The sequence below is a fragment of the Chlorocebus sabaeus genome, chromosome 14 (assembly GCF_047675955.1).
Source record: "Chlorocebus sabaeus isolate Y175 chromosome 14, mChlSab1.0.hap1, whole genome shotgun sequence".
Taxonomy (NCBI): Eukaryota; Metazoa; Chordata; class Mammalia; order Primates; family Cercopithecidae; genus Chlorocebus; species Chlorocebus sabaeus.
In genome coordinates, this window is record NC_132917.1 from 109,414,616 (window position 1) to 109,427,631 (window position 13,016).

Sequence of the window (13,016 nt, forward strand, 5' to 3'; positions counted from 1 at the left end):
CCCCTCAGCGAGGCGACGTCCATGGCACACCGAGGAGGCTGTGCTCCTGTCCCCCGTAAGCCTTCCAGGTGTCCTCCTCTCCCCTCCAGGGGGACAGGAGGAACCTTTCAAACCCTTCTTAAACTTGTTTCCATGTCTTTGTTTTAACAGATTTCTTTGCATCTTCTCCCTTATCCAGAAGTGAGGGTGTGAACGCTGAGTTATTCCCAGGAGTCAAGAAACCACACACGGCCCAAAGTGACATTTGTTTCCCCGAAATGATTTGTGTGTGTTCACCTTAAAATGCAGCTCAGTAAAACAGGTGTGTGTTTTGAGGAATGACTTGAAATTACCCTGGTAAAGATGTGACAGTTCCATTTCATCCGGTCTGTGCAGGTGTCCACAACCCCCTTCAGTGGTTGCGTGTGAGTTTATGTGACTTGGGGTTTTTTATTTATTTATTTATTTTTTATTTTTTTTTGAAGAAAGAAAATCTTGTTGCTGGGGACTTCAGAGGGTGTGCTGGGATTGTGTGGGGCGGACATCGGGGGCTTCAGTGTGTGGCCTCCTTGAAAAGACGTTCAAATTCAGGCTGAGCGTCCCTACTCCAAAATGCTCTGAAACCTGAAACATTCCGAGCTCTCCCTCATATGACACTCGCAGGAAATGCTCTTCGGGGCACTTTGGATTTCAGGCTGGGGATGCTCAACCAGAAAGCGAAATACTGCAAGAGCCTTCTTGCCCCAGGAGCTTGGATGAGGACATGTGGCCTGTGCCGGGCATCCGTGGCGTGCGAGGCAGCCTGGACTCGCTGGACTGGTTTTTGTAGGAGTCACAGAAGGGAAGGAGAGGGTCAAAGTGGCCACGCCTGGCTCCTGAGATAGGGCGGAGCAGAGGGAGGTGGGCGCGGAGGGCAGCAGCGGAGTCCCCAGCGTCCGGGGCTCCTGTCCCTGGTGGAGTTGAGAGCCTCCTCTAGTTGTGGCCTCTGCCCTGTCAGCAGCCACTGAGGCCTGGAGGGAGCTGGGGGCTGAGGGGGAGGAGGAAGGGACAGGCCTGCTTCTGGAGAGGGCTGGCGTCAACCTGTGCTAGCCTCGTGTGCTACTCCTGCGTCCGGGGTGCACGGCCGTGCCTCGTGCCTCGTGCCTCGTGGCGCAGCGGTTCCCGGGGTGCGCAGCACTCTTGTCTTGCAGTAACGGCTTTGTCTCCAACCCTTGGAGGCAAGTTACCTTTTCCCCCCTCCCCCCTCCCCCACCCCCCCCCCAGTGAAAAGAGGTAGAGAATCTTACAGAAATGCATTTGCTGGAATGTCTCTTTTCCGATAAATCTGAAAGTATCTCCTAGTGAGTCTCGTGTGTAGAGTAAGGACAGTTCATGCATATCTTAAAGCAGGTACATCTAGCAACGCAGAGCATCCCGGTGCTAGGATGGAGTTTCCCACTAACTCTGGGAGTGGAATCTGTAGAGCCTCGGGTGCTTGCCACCATGAGGTTAGCGAGGGTGCAGGTGCACCCACAGCCCTGCCTGTGCCGCGTCCCTTCTGCTATAGAGCGTCTGCCGGGGCCTGCGTGGGTCGCCTGAGCGTTGCTGTTCCCTTTTTCACATGAGCCTTTTTATCGAATACTAGGATAAACTTGACCTCACATACTTGGTGGGGAGAGAGAGAAGTATATCTGGGACCTCTTTAATTATATGTTGGAAAATAGATTTGGGCAAAATATTTCTGCATATGCGTGCTTGGTGGGCGTGGGGTTCCCTGCCGCACCCTGGGGCACGTTCGCACGCACATTGTGATTTAATCTTGGGTCTATGGCAACAAAACTGTAGAAGTTGGCTATGACTGACTTTCTCAGATCTAGAAACAAACATACAATTGGAATCATCATCTATTGGACTTCTTTGTAAAACCTGATTTGAGCTATCATTTTTGCTTGGTATGTTAACAGTTTCAAACTCAAATGTCCCAAGGAGGAATTGTTACCATTTTGTTTTCGTATCAACATATTGCTTCGCCAAGTCTCTTCTCACTAATAGTTATCCTTCCTCTGAATGCGGCGTAATTGTTATAGAATTAAGAAAAAGGTTGGTTGGGCACGCTGGCTTATGCCTGTAATGTAATCGCAGCACTTTGTGAGGCCAAGGAGTTCAAGAGCAGCCTGGACAACAGAGCAAGACACCCCATCTCTCTCACAACAGAAAAATTAGCTGAGTATGGTGGTGCGTGCCTGTGGTCCCTGCTACTCTGGAGTCCGAGGTGGGAAGAACACTTAAGGCTACGGTGAGCTGTGATTGCTCCACTGTACTCCAGTCTTGGTGACAGAGCCAAGACCCTGTCTCAGAAAGGAAAATGTAAAAAAAAGACAAGAAAAAGAAAACTCCAGAAATGTCGTTTTCTTCTTTAATCATCCCAAAAGAGAAATCGGTTTTTTCTAAGCGTGTTAAAGGGTAACTGATAAGATTCTTTCCTTGCATTGTTTCTCCTTTTCAAATATTTCCAGTATTCTGTCCACATCGTCTCTCATCATCTCGTTACAAAGGTGTCTTCGAGGTTAGTGGTGTTTCTGTGTTGCACCTTGGAGAACAGCCGGCATGAAACCTCTTACCACCACCGTGCGCATTGTAGTCCCAATTAAAATCCTCTCCAGAGACGCCTGTGCTGCTTATGAAAGCAGAACTTTGGTTGTGCTAACATGTGCATTCAGCTCATGGTTTTAAGTTTATATCTGAGAGGATGCTGTAGAATTCATTAATCATATGGGATCAGTAATGATGGCAGGTAATTCTGGCTGATGTCTTTTAGAGGGTATTTTTCACTTCAAGTTACAACTTCCTTCGGGATAGTCATTTTGGGATTCATTGAAATGTGTGCTTTATTTCACAGCTCAGATTTTCGTTAGACATTTCATAGCATAGGATTTTGAAAGCAGATTTGGCAAAATCTTTCTAGCGAAATGTCTGACGTCAGAAGGAACAGCACTCAGAATTACTGGTAACTGTGGTCCATTTTCAGGCTGATGATAGAAGTCACTTGAACGGTCAGGGCTGCTGTGTGAGGTGGATGATGGGGTTTTTGAACCCTGACCCTCCTGACACGCCAGCTCTGGCCCTGGCCTTCTCTCCTCTCCACTGGGAGGAGAGAAGGTGCCAGCATCCACCTCACAGGCCATCGTGAGAACCCGGGACTAAGGGTTTGTGTTCCTCTTGCAGGTGGCGCCGCAGATGTGGGGGCCTGACGATATATACACACTGCAGGCTGCCAGTGTCGGGGTAATCCAGTTTTCGTCAAAAGGTGGGATTTGCTTTGCTACCCTGCGGACCAGGTGCAGTGCTGCTGTTGCAGCAGGTGTGTGGATCCTCTTGGGTGGTCCTCAGGTGGACAAGGAGTCACCGATTCCGATTCCCAGGGTTAGATGTGAGCGGGGACCATGGACCTCATGTGTTCAGAGGGGAGAAGTGAAAAAGCTTCCCTTGTAATTCCAGGACCGTCTATCCCAGGAATGCCAAGCCCCACTGGCTTTCACCCGACGCTGTCGTAGGTGACGCCGCATGGAAATGAGGACCCGTGTGCCGCATACCTGAGCCAGTACCCGTCTCCCTCCAGGGCCGTGGCCGAGCCCTCCTGATTTCGCTGGGTTGCCAGCCTGGGGATCTGTAAGCCCAGCGACGCCTGCGGTCTCGGCCCCCCCTCCCCGTGGGGACAGGAGAGGTGGCTTCCGGGGGCTGGTGATGAATGCCTGAATGAAGCCGACTTGTGACTGCAGTTCTCTCTAAGGGCCTCCCCGGGTGTTAGATGTCAGTAAATGATACGTGTGTGTGTGGATCTCATGTGATGAGAGAAACAGTGGGGGAAACCAAAGCTTGTGGAGTCTGCAGGTGCTGGACTTGGGGATGTGTGCACCTGTGTACTTGGTGAGGGGCGTGAGGTCTGGAATGAGTGTGCACGTGTGTCACGTTTGTGCGTGTGTGGTGAGTGTATTTAGCAGGTGTGTGTGGAGTGAGCGTGTTCATGCGTGTGTCGTGTATGTTGGAGGGTGTGTGGAGTGTGTACACGCATCACATTTGGTGAGTGTATTTGAGGGTGTGTATGGAGTGCATAGAGGCGTTTGCGTGTATAGTATCGGGTGAAGGGGTGGCATGTGTGGAGTAAGCATGCACACGTGTGTGCTGTGTGTGGGGTTTCTACCTGCTCCTCCCCTGAGCCTGCTCCTGGGCCCTGCTGTCCTGGCAGCTTTACAGTTGGGTGTGTCTTTGATTCCGGAAGATTCTGGAACCCGATTCTGAAGCTGTGATCGCAAACTTGCAGCCCTGGGGGACGCTGGCCCGTGGAGCCGGCACGAGGATCTCTGTGCTGGCCTCTCCCTGGGCTGGGCTCCTCTGTCCACAGCAGAGCGTGTCCGATGATTGAGCTGTGCGGGTCTGTGGCTCCCCAGCCTTGAGTCAGCCCTCGGTTCTGGTCCCGCCTCTGTTTTTCTTGCTGAGGGGCTCCGGGAAGTGGTGCCTGGGATGACGTTTTCACCCTGGGGTTGCTTCGCCTGCTGCCCAGGTGCTGGCTGCCTGAGCCCTGCTGCCGTCCTGGGTGGACGGGGCTGGCGCGGGGACATCCCTGAGCACCTGCGGGAAGGCAGGTTTAGGAAGTGCCAGAGGTGAGGGGCTTCCTCCCAGGCTTGATTTTCTGGAAAGTTCTGGGCCTCCTATTTTTCCCTAAGGGAAGTTAGAAACTGAGTTTCTCTTTAGGGGAACGTCTTTGCAGCGTCTGTTGTTAGAATGTTCTCCAGGTGTGGAATACCCGGGGCCGTGTGTGTTTGGGAACCTCCGTGTCCTGAGCGAATTCAGTAGGGGATGGAGAGAGGCCTCCCTCCTGTCAGCTTGGCCTCTGTTTCCAGCTTGTGAGTTGTGAGGGTTGGCGGCTGCTGGCATCCCAGGGAGAGTCAAACACTGGGTGGCGTGGGATGGGAACGTTCGCTCTGACAAGGTCAGTGGGAAAGCGTCTAAGCAAACGTCGCTGTTCTCCGGGCTCCTCGGGGTCGAGCTTGTTTGGTGGTGGTCAGGGAAAGCTACCCTTGTTCCTGTTCCTCACCATCTGAATGGTGTCCAGGGCTTGTTCCGCCGGAGAGGTGATGCGCGTAGAATGGGGGTCAGGTCGCAGGCTCCGAGGTTGTTTGGAATCTGTCAACGGACTTCCTAAACACACAGGTGCTTGGTAAAGAGATGTTCCTGATTGGCTAAAACATCTCAACAGGACGTGATAGCTGGTGGTGGTTTCAAGACTACCACAATTTTCCTGTTCCTTTTTCAATGCCTGTTGGATAGGGGAGGATTGGCATACTTTTCTTTTCCTGTCTGCGTACTTGACACTTTGTTTATTTGTGTGCTTATGTGGGTGTGCAGTTGACAGGATTTCGAAGCGGTCTCAGCCCTGGGGAGGCTTCAGGGCAGCCTCCGTCAGCGCTGAAGGGAGGCAGGGATTTGGGGGCTACCTCCTCCACAGGACGGACACCAAGGGCCAGAGGTCAGCAATCTCAGTGAGGTCACACAGACGGGCACACCCAGCACCCTGGCCCCTGTGCCTCTCCTTCACGTTTGTCTCTGCTCCAAGCTGCTCTCCTGGGTCATCACGGGCGATCTCTAGGCGCGTGCTTGGTTCTTGCAGAAGTGGTGTCTGGCTGTGGTCAGTGTGGGCTCTCAGGACTTCCATGTTTTTGGCTCCCATCAATATTGGGCAGTGTGGTGTATGTTTGTTTTGGAGTGGTAGATCCGGGTGGATTTTGGCTTTGCCAACTCATTTAATACCTGTTTCTCCTGTTTCTGTATCGGGTGTTCTCTGGTTAGAAGGGGGATGACGGTGTGGTGGAACGGCTTCTGGCTGTTGAGCCCCTGCTGAGAGCTGTTTGGCGTGCACAGCTCCGTTTCGGCACAATCTCATGAGCAGCCCTGGGCAGTGCAGAAAGCGAGGCCCAGGTGAGGCTGTCGGACCCAGGAGGGCCCTGACCTGTGTGCTTTCAGCCTCTGAGCCGCCCCTCTCCTGACTGCTTACCAAGCTGTATCGATACTGCAATCTGAGCATTGAAAAGTCACCAGGGGAATGCCGTTTCCGGGGATCTTACTGTGAACCTTCTGTTAAAGGTTGGATGTCGAATAATGACTTGCCTTTGAATGCAGGTACCAAACGGGCTCCCTGGGATAACTCATTCCATAGAAACGTTTTAAAATAATGCTCCCAACTAGCTATCCTTTACATGCTTTCTACTAAGAGGTGCTCTGCTCTCCTGTGCGCTTTAGTGATATGCCGTGTTTGCTTTGCATGCACTTGGGTTTTCAGAAGAAAACCGTGTTTGCAGGTACACTTGGAGCACGACATTCTTCTTCCTGTTAGTGTAGATGCTCCATGAGAGGAGATAATGCTCATGCATTTCTGTGTGTTTTGTGGGGAATAAAAGTAGCCGCCGGCTCTAGCAAACCTAGAAGATGCCCAAAAGGTGATACACGTGAAAATATGCGGCCACTGCCATAAACCGCCTTGTATTATGTGTGGCAAAGTGCTGTGTGTGCGCTGTCTATGGAGAAAATGAGTCTTCCCTATTTTCCCAAGAGGTAACACTTGAATAGACTTCAGAAGTTGTCTTATCTGCAAACGGTACCCTCCTTCCATTGTTTTGAGACGTTGTCATAGGAACTCACACATGTCATTGTTTTCTCAGTTAGAACCTCCAGGGTTTGTCATAGTCCCTGTGTGTCATCACAGCGTCTGGTTCCACTTGATTTAAAGCAGGAAGAGGCCAGCCACGTGGCCTCACTGGTGCTTCCCAAGCACAGGGTCTCATGAGGGCGTGAGCACTTGGTTGGGAGACGTGCTGTTCTTCCTGATAGAAACCCTGTGGTGCCGTTCGCTAGTCTCCTGCGGCGTTTCTTCCACCCTACATGCACCCAGTTTCTGTTGGTTTTTAGTTTATTTATATTTTCCGAGACAGGGTCTTGCTCTGTCACCCAGGCTGGCATGCGGTGGCGTGATCCCTGGCTCAGGCGATCCTCCCCCCTCAGTCACCCGAGCAGCTGGGACCTGGGGCGCGCACCAGCATGCCTGGCTAATTTTTCTTTTCTTTGTTGCAGGGATGGGGGGGTCTTGTTGTGTTGCCCAGGTGTGGCTCTGTTTTCTGGTGAGTGTACAGTGGGTTTTTATGGGGAACCTCTGTATTTGGGTCGGGGGTGTGGCATCCTGGTCAGGAAATGGCCCTCAGGCTTCCTTCCTGCCCAGCCAGGGTCACGAGTAGTGTCTCCACCTGGGCTGGTGTGTGTGTGCTGGCCAGTAGGGCTTAGTCCTGGACTGCAGACTGGTGCTGGTCCATGGTCTGTTAGGGACCGGGGTCATAGCCGGAGGTGAGTGGCGGGCGAAGTGAGCATGACCGCCTGAGCTCTGCCTCCTCTTGGATCAGCGGCAGCATTTAGATTCTCCTAGGCACTGGGACCTTCTCGTAAGCCGAGTGTTCTCCTAGGCTCTTGGGACCCTCTCTTTAGTCTCGTGTTCTTCTTGCCGCTGGGACCCGTCATAAGCCGCGTGTGTTCTCCTAGTCTCTGGGATCCTCTCATTAGCGGCGTGTTCTCTTAGGCCCTGAGACCCTATTGTATACTGCCTGTGAGGGATCCTGGAAGTGCTCTTCATGAGAATCCAATGCCTGACCTGAGGTCGAACAGTTTTATTTCAAAACCACCTCTCTGAAAAATTGTCTTCCAGGATATCCATCGTTGATGCCAAATAGCTTCTGGGACAGCTGGCGTAATGCATGCTATGATGTCAGTGGATTTTTGGACTCAGGCCTCAGTTGGAGAGGTTTAGATTTTGAAATTTGGGGGATTGAAGGCTTCTAAAGGGCAGGTTTTCATCTCCACTGGGACCAGGGAAGAACTGGGTAGAACTGACCCAGAACCTGACAACTAGTCAGCCTGGCTCACTCCCTGCGTCCTATGTGTGCAGCCTTGCTGTTTATTCAATTGTCTCGTGGTGTGATGGATTTCATTCACAGCCTCATAGTAGTGGAACCCATTACTTCAAGGCTGACCTTATTTAACTTTATCAAAAAGACATTAAAATCATTTAGTATAAATCTTCCAGATACCTCTCTCCTTTCTTTTTCCAGAAGCTTTTAAGTATTGCAACTTAGAAATCTTGAAAAATAACTTTAAAAGAAAACCTCTAAGTACATTTTGTGGCGCTCAGGATGCATGGTTCATCTCTATGTAAAGGCAGAGTGTGAAACGCCGTGGAGGCTGAGAGAAGAGATGTGGTTAGCAAGTATGAGTGAGACGTTTGGGGCTTGTTAGCACCTGGCATGTGTGTAGCAAGCTTCGCTATCTGCACATGTGTGATCCTTAGAACACTGACATGTAGAGCCGTGAGGCTGTTGAGGGCCCCAGATCCTGGCAGGCTGAGGATTTCCCTGTTACCACCAGGATAACCGTGATTGAAGGCTGTCACTCAATCCCAAGTCCCAGATGGGGCTCCTTTCAGAGAGGAAAACACCCCTAGAGTCCCAGAAGGGGCTTCTTTCAGAGAGGAAAACACCCTAGAGCCTCGGGCAGAATTCAGTGATTTTTATTATAATGTTGCTTAGATTTTGCAAACATGAAACAAAGAACATATTTCAGAATGCTTATGGTTCTTTTGTAACCATGGAAACAAAGTAATTTGCAGTTGATGAACAGTTTGTGGAAGCTGAACTGCCTAAATCATGAGCACGGCGCTCTCCCTACCACCCTGGGCCTTGCTCCGGTTTGCTGGGGAGGCTTTGCAGGGCCTCTTGGCTGGGATACCTCTCCCATGTCCCATGTTGCTACCCCTGGTCACAGCCATACTGCTGGGCACCTGCGCCGTGAGGACACTGAGTGGGCATGGAGCCGCGGGGCAGCAGTTGATCATGAGGTGGCATCCACATGGTCCAAAACAGGTTTCTGTTCATTAAGAAAGATCATTACAATAAAAACAGAGTGGAAAAAAACCCTCTACTGACCTGAGAATGTGTCAGCTGAATTGGATGGGGAGGTGCAGTGAAGAAAGGTGATGGCTGAAAGGAAATGAGGGAGGGGGAGGAAAGGCGAGAAGGGAAGTGAAAGGGGAGATGGAGGGAGGAGGAAGAGAGAGGGCGGTGGGCACGAGCCTGGGAAATGAGCCCCAGAGCCAGTTCCTGACCCTCGTGGGTGTGTCAAAGCTGATCTTCCAGGAAAGGCGGCCTGGGAGGGCTAACCCTTAGGAAGTGAGGGCCGGGGGGGAGCTGATTTTTTGGCCCTTAGCAGAGCTGTTGCTGACCTGAGATACAGTCGACGGTTATCCCGAAGAGGTCGTCTGCACAGCCACCGTTTGCTGTCAGGTTGGAGAGAGAAGTGCTCCTCCCCATGGGTTCTTTCTATTTTGTGGCTTTTTCCCAGTTTAGCTGAGCAGCCTTTCAATGCAGATGTCAAGGATTATTAACATGTCTCCATTCTACAGAGCAGTCGGCCAGCTTCTGATTCTGTATTTGTTGGGGGACTACTCCTGTCGTGTGGCTGTCATGTTGTTAGGCCAGTGTCAGCCCAGCGTGGAAGCCGCAGCCCAAGGCACTGGGAAGCCTGTGGGGCTCTTGCTGCCAGGGCTCTGATGGGAGTCCGTGCGCTGTGAGAATGATGTCCGTTGAGCAGAGCCTGGCAAGGAGGGGGTGTTGCTGTTGCAGCAGTACATGGAATTTTAATGACGAATGAAACACGTTTTTAATTATGACCAGAGTTCTATGCTCTACATTTCTTCAAATGGAAATGTGTTGAAATGAATTTGCTGTTAATCGGTTGTCTCATGCAACACTGTGTGCTTTAGAGCAAAGTAGGATGTGGACTTATCTACAGAGCTTACCCCTCTCAACAGACTATGATCATTTGGATGGTGCTACACAGGAATACGTGAGAATTCGTGTGAGAAAGGTGATAGGTGCAGACCTGTGTGACCAGCAGGTGTTGGGGGAAGTTTAAGAAAAGCTTTTGGCTGAAGTGGTGTCAGGTGCGGGTGCTGAAGTGTGACGTCTGACTGGCTGGATGGAAGAGTACATGTCTCTGGGGCTGTGGGAAACAGATAAAGGAGGAGGTGGACAGATGTGGGTTGCATCATAGGAATGGCAGCAATTCAGGCAGACCCAGGATCAGGCTCCCATGGGGGAGGAGTAGACTTCAGGAGCCAGGGAGCGTGGGGCGGGGGTCATGCCCAGGCCTCTGCGGGGCTTGCTTCTGTGTCAGAAGGGCCCTGTGCTTGGCCTCTTTAAAACTGTTTCCTGATCCATAAAATGGGCACAACAAAATCTACCTTGTGACACTGAAGCTTAAATAAGATGATCTACATGGTGACTTCCTTCCCTTCCTGACACATCGTAGACTCACAGCTATGGTGCAGTGGCAGGCTGGATGGAATGCTGGAGCTGCTTTGTGCCTGGTGAAGCCACATAGATTTGTGCAGTGCTTGTGACTGCCTCTGAAAACCTTTGGTCATGGCAGTGGCAGCCTCGAGTAGCTCTTGGCATACATCTGTCTGTGGAGTGCAAGGTTGGCTGGAGCTCTGAGGCCATTGATACTATCCAGGGTTGAGCTGATGGGACCCTAAAACATTGGGGAAGGCCGAGAGGAGTTGGCTGCCAGAAGCATTGTAGCTTTCTGGCTTCGAGAACTTGCTGATTTATGGACATAGGAAGATAAACCCAGATGGCTCTAAAATTTTAAGTCCAGAAGAAAGGCGGGAGGTTACAATTGCTGAGTAGGCCAAGGTTGCCCTGTCCCTTTCTTTCTGGCTATCGTTTCTCCTCATCCCCCTGCCTTTGTGGGCAGGAGGGCCTGAGCTGGCACAGTGGTCTATGTCATCGTGACAATGGCCGGTTATTACCCTGCAGTAAGAAGTCTTTCCACTTTATTTTGCAGCAGTAGTTAAATAAATTTAAGGAGTGATGGTGTAGTGGTATTTATTTCATTTTTGCTTTTTTTTTTTTTTTTTGAAGTATCATTTTAACTGAATGTTATTCCCAATTTCACTGATCACTTTGAGAGGCCAAAATACGCTTTGGTTTGTTACTTTGTGTTTGACTTTGAGCTAGTTTATTGTCTCACAGGAATGCCAATTATTCTGTTGTCATACATCATTATGTATCTCAAATTGTGTTACTATAATACTTAGCTGAATTACCTCCCTTATTTTGGCTTTTACAAAACTAAAATCTGAAACACAGGATGGTGCATCTCCATTGAGGGTTGTTCACAAGTGTGACTTTTCCTGGCATGCTTGAGCTTCAGTGACATTATTTTATAGAAACACTTTGTAACTGACAACACAGCTTAGAAGCTCCTGTAAAGGGCAGGGTAGGCAACGTGTTATGCTTTGTGGGCCACAGAAGTCTCTGCATATTTTTCTTTTGTTAAAACTTCAAAGTGTAAAAATCACTTCTGGTTCTCTGGCCAAGGCTGGTTCGGGGATCACGGTTTGCAGACCCTTGGCAGCACCTTACCTGAAAACTGTTCTCCCATGCGGTGAGAGGAGCCCACCTCATTGCTACAGCTAGGAAGATGGTGCCCTCATGCTGGAATTTACTTCAAACAAACTTGAAAGCTCTGGCACCGCTGTTCATTTCCGTACTGTTGCAGGCCATCTAAAATATGGAGCATGCCTTGGTGTTTTGATTTTATTACTCCTCTTGAACGGCTCTGAGATGGCACATCGCGGGTTAGACATTTTCAGAAATGATCAGGCAGAGCCACAACCATCTTGCAGATCAAGTGAAGTTTCTTTCTGAAAGCTTGTTACAGGCTTAAATTTCTGATCCCTTTCCATCCACTGATCTTGTATGATTGGTTTCTTTTTGCTCCCATTTGTGTCTATGAAACTTGTTGAACAGCATCTCCCCACCACAGTAGAACTTTAGCTCTGATTTCATGCATGAGTCGGTATCCTCACTCCTCATTTGCGAGGAAAAAGCGCTGCAGGTGCTGCGTGGCTTCCGTTCCCTCCCTGCGCGGGGATGGATCTGGGAGGTATTTGAGGTGTGTGAACTTGCTACCCCTAGAGCCCCCTTGTTCACTCCCCTGGACCACAGTCCTCCCTCACTGGTTCACTCTCCTGGGCCTCACTCCTCCCTCCTCCCTCCTCCCCTGGACTGCACTCCTCCCTCCTTTTTCATCCCCCGGACCACATTCCTCCCTCCTGGTTCACTCCCTGGACCGCACTGCTCCCTCCTCCCTCCGGTTCACTCCCCTGGACCGCACTCCTCCCTCCTCACCCCTGGTTCACTCCCCTGGGCCCCCACTCCTCCCTCTTAGGGGCTCGGTAGTTTCTGCTGTGCTTGTGCCAACACCATAAGGCTGAGTGGCAGCTCCAGGGCTGTGGCAGCTCAAGCAGCTGTGGCGTTAGTGCAGAGAACTGCAGGGATGCAGCTGCCCCCTTACTGTGAAGCTTCGAGTATCGTAGTTGGTGTGGGAAGCTGGGTGGGACGTGGAAGTCACAGGATGAGACAGGAGCCTCCCCTCAGTCTCTGTCAAAACTTCTCAGCCAGGCATGGTGGCTCATGCCTGTAACCCCAGCGCTTTGGGAGGCCGGGGTGGACGGATCACCTGAGGTCAGGAGTTGGGGACCAGTTGGCCAATGTGGTAAGACCCTGTCTCAACTAAAAATTAGTGGGGTGAACTGGTGCCCACCTGTAGTCCCAGCTACTCTGAAGGCTGAGGCAGGAGGAATCCCTTGAACCTGAGAGGTGGAGGTTGCAGTGAGGAGAGATCATACCACTGCATTCCAGCCTGGATGACAGCAAGACTGTCACAGAAAAACAAAACAAAACTTATCTATATCATGCTCACGGCTTGTAAGCAGAGGAGAGAATGTATGTTTGGCAGAAGTATTCAGATTTAGGAAGTCTTTTCTGATTCAGAGAATCAACAGCTCAGTTAATTATCTGCCGACTTTCAGTCGTGTTGTGGCTGGGAGCAGGAGTGACTTTTAAAACAGGTGCCTGTCTTTGGGAGGCCGAGGAGGGTAGATCACAAGACCCAGG